General features: G+C 40.8%; 1 protein-coding gene across 1 annotated transcript in view; it reads left to right on the top strand.

Moving 5' to 3' along the window:
• The first annotated feature begins 78 nt into the window (after nucleotides 1–78).
• The window catches only part of LOC121508082 (proto-oncogene vav-like), a 55,472-nt gene continuing 51,727 nt past the window's right edge, over nucleotides 79–3,823 (top strand). The window contains exon 1 of the mRNA XM_041784586.1: nucleotides 79–192. The gene's annotated coding sequence lies outside the window, so the exon portion shown is untranslated. The remainder of the gene's footprint in view (nucleotides 193–3,823) is intronic.

Below are 3,823 nucleotides of genomic sequence, written 5' to 3'. Positions count from 1 at the left end.
CCCCCTTTCTCCTTCTCGCCCTCCTCCCTGCGCTGTTTCGGACGAGTTCGAACAAGTTCTCCCGAGCCCTCCTCCTTCTCCTCTTCCCCGCCCCGGGGCCCGGTGCTGAAACACCGCTATCTGCCCCGGCATTCCTCGGATACCGACACAGACCGAGCTAAAGCATCACCTGGCCACAGTCTGTTTGTCAAGGTAAGTAGATGTACAAAGTGGAATGTGATTGTAAACCCCACATATGGTATGGATCTAGTGCTTGGCCTGCCTGTGTTTTCTTTCATTGCACAACATTAATATTATGACCAGCAGCAAGCTTTTGAAACATGTACTCAAGAGAAGAGTGATTGTCCTGAGCTACCACAGAAATTTATTAATCAAAAATTCACATCCATTGAAAAGGTTCCATAATAAGTGATTTTGGGGTATTGATATCTGTTAGATTCAAACGTGTCCCAGCCAATCAGCGCGCAGGACCGGAACTACCTATCTGCTTAATTGATTCCTTCATATTTGTTTTATTACAACTCTCGAGGCTTTTAGCAGTCGACACATGCTGAATGGTGAGCAGAGATGTGCCTGAACTTGACGGCATCTTTTTGTACACTGAGTATTGTCAGTTGCATAACTCGCTTATCAAGTCAGCTTGATAAAGGGATTAGTTCCAAACAAAATACTGAGACACAAAATCTGTAATGTTTCATTTACTGCTGACTTGGTTTGTCAAATCACCAGTCAGAAAATGGGGATTGGGTTTTTCTGTTCCCTATCTCAACAGTATACTAAAGCTATTGAAAAAGTACAGATATGATTTTAAAAAATTATATTACAACAAGTAATTTGGCAAAAAAGATAAAGCTATTGCAGAGATGCAAGCATGACTTGTTCACAATAAGAAAAGGAGATGGAGATCACAATACTAACTTTTATGGTTGACCAGATAAGTACTTGCAGGTATTTTCACATTAGGCACAACTCTATTAATCCATACCACTTTATGACCTCCGCCAAGGATGTGATTGGGTGGGTTTGTTCGTTTGTTAGTTTGTTTGTTAGTTAGTTAGTTTGTCAGCAACATAACTCAAAAAGTTGCGGACGGATTTTGATGAAATTTTCAGGACATGTCAGAAATGGCATAAGGAAGAACTCATTAGATGTTGGGAGTGATCCGGATCACCGTCTGGATTCAGGAATTTTTTTAAGGATTCTGTACTATTGGGAGATAGGGCTATGGCGGAGGTCTGCGCTGTTACCACTTTACACCAGGAGATGGCGGACATGAGTAACTTCAATCCCAGCAGCATTTTTGGTGTGTTTCTATCAAAGTTTTGGAGTTTGTAGAGTTTGAAAGACACACGCCCGGTCGAGGAAACGAGTCGGAGCATAACAGAGAGAAAGACAGCGAATTGTATCGAGAATACTCACAATGCTGGGAGGAATAGAGGAATATTCACCCTCTGCCATGACTTTCACACGTAGCGAAGCCAGTGCTTTGCCTCACTGTGTCTCCACCCCACCGGGGAGGGAGTAATCGGCAAATTAGGTTTTGGGAGTGATCCGGATTACCATCTGGATCCAGGAATGTTTTTAAAGGATTCTTCACTATTGGGAGATAGGACTGATGGCGGAGGTCTGCGCTCTCTAAGTGCTTTTCTAGTTTGGTATTATAATTAGGGCTTGCTAGATATTGCTCTCCTCATATTTTTCATTTTTGATGGTTAGAGTGCTTGGCTTCTTCTCTTTTTGGTGTGCCTTTACAAGTTATCGTAAACTACCACATGCTCGAGCTTGGTTACATCCATATCTCCCGTGCATTGGGTTGAGTACGCATGAATCATGCCTGAGACTACCTATTTAGGTGGACTCTGGCATGGTGCCCAGGTCTGGCCCCATTAGTTCACAATGATAAAATGCGCCAGACTTTGGGCTAGGGCCGAACAATTAATCTAGATTTTGTTGCAATCAAAATATGGCCTTCTGCAGTTATCAAAATCACAGGCTTTTTAAGCTGTCAGAAATCAATTTCAAGTACCATTTTAATTTAGATGTTTTTCAGCAGAGACGTCCTGGTGCACATTTTATACACAGATGTAAGTTTAAATCACCCTTTTTGTGCAGAAATAGCAAAAATTATACTCTGAATAATCAATATGTTTTTTTCAATTAATAGAGAGCAATGATGTAAAAATAGTCATACCACGGATCATTTCAAATTGCAGTGTAGTTTAGAATAATCACAATTCGCCATTTTTTTCAAAATTGTCCAGCCCAGCTTTAGGGTCTAGTGTGCTCAGATCCAGCCCTGGTCCCTGATGAGAAACTACCCTAGGGCTTTTTAAGATCAATGACAAAGATGTTCTCTAGATCTATTATCAAAGCCACAATATTGTGCTGCTTTTTCTTATTAAAGTAGATGCTACATGGGACACAGATGGACCAGCAGTTAGGTCACCGCCCTGTGTGCTCAGGTGACCTTGGTTCAAATCTGGTCGTTGACTCCTTCACCCTCTATCATCCCTGTTTCCACTCTATCCTCTGTTCTCCTCTATGGATAAAGATGTAAAAAGCCTAACAATAGCTCTAAGAAAGAGAAAGAAAAGCAGATGCTACATGCAGTATGTAAAGTGGTTCAACCATCTGAATCCCCTTAATTTTATGAATCTTTGCCATCATAAACTAATAAGTTTTGCAGTGTTTGATCTGGAGCAGTGTTCGTGGAAAAAAACTAGTGCAGTCATGGATGAAAGTATTGGCACCCCTGAAATTTTTCCAGAAAATACACCATTTCTCCCAGAAATTGTTGCAATTACAAATGTTTTAGGTATACACATGTTTATTTCATTTATGTGCATTGGAACAACACAACAAAAACACAAGAAAAAGGACAAAATGGACATAATTTTACATAAAACTCAAAAATGGGCCGGACAAAATTATTGGCACCCTTTTAAAACTGTGGATAAATCATTTTATTTCAAGCATGTGAGCAAGCTCATTTAAACTCACCTGTGGCAGTAACAGGTGCTGGCAATGTAGGAATCCCACCTGAAGCCAGTTAGAATGTCTAAAAGTTGACTCAGCTTTTGTGCTGTATGCCTGTGTGTGTCACACCAAGCATGGAGATGAGAAAGAAGTGCCCAGAATTGTCTGGGAACTTAAGAAGTCCCCAGACAATTCTGGGCCATTCTGGGAGGGGGGAAGATGTATATGTGTATGTGTGTAAGTGTGTTGTATTCTACATTGCTGAAGATATGATGTATCCTGTCATGGCTCTGGTGAATTGTTAGGTACTGCTGTTCTTTGTTGCATTGTGTTATGTTCTGTTTTGTCATTTATAACAACAAAATGAAAAAACAGAATTTTCCAAAAAAAAAAAAAAGGAAGCAAAATTGTGGAAAAATATGAACAATCTTAAGGTTACAAGACCATCTCTGGAGATCTTGAAATTCCTTTGTCCACTGTGTGTAATATAATCAAGAAGTTTATAACCCATGGATCTGTGGCTCATCTCCCTGGACGTGGGCAGAAGAGAAAAATTGACAAAAGTATGCAACACAGGATAGTTGGAATGGTGGATAAACATCCTCAGTCAACTTCCACACAAATTCAGGCTGTCCTGCAGACTCAGGGTGCAAAAGTGTCAGCTCGGACCATACGTGGTTATCTGAATGAGATGAAGCGCTATGGCAGGAGACTGAGGAGAACCCCACTGCTGACAAAGAGACATAAAAAAGCCAGACTGGAGTTTGCAAAAATGTACCTGAGTAAGCCTCAATCCTTCTGGGAGAACATTTTGTGGACAGACGAGACTAAGGTAGAGCTTTTTGGA

This window comes from Cheilinus undulatus, linkage group 4 (assembly GCF_018320785.1).
Source record: "Cheilinus undulatus linkage group 4, ASM1832078v1, whole genome shotgun sequence".
NCBI lineage: Eukaryota > Metazoa > Chordata > Actinopteri > Labriformes > Labridae > Cheilinus > Cheilinus undulatus.
This window is presented reverse-complemented; position numbering and strand designations above follow the sequence as displayed.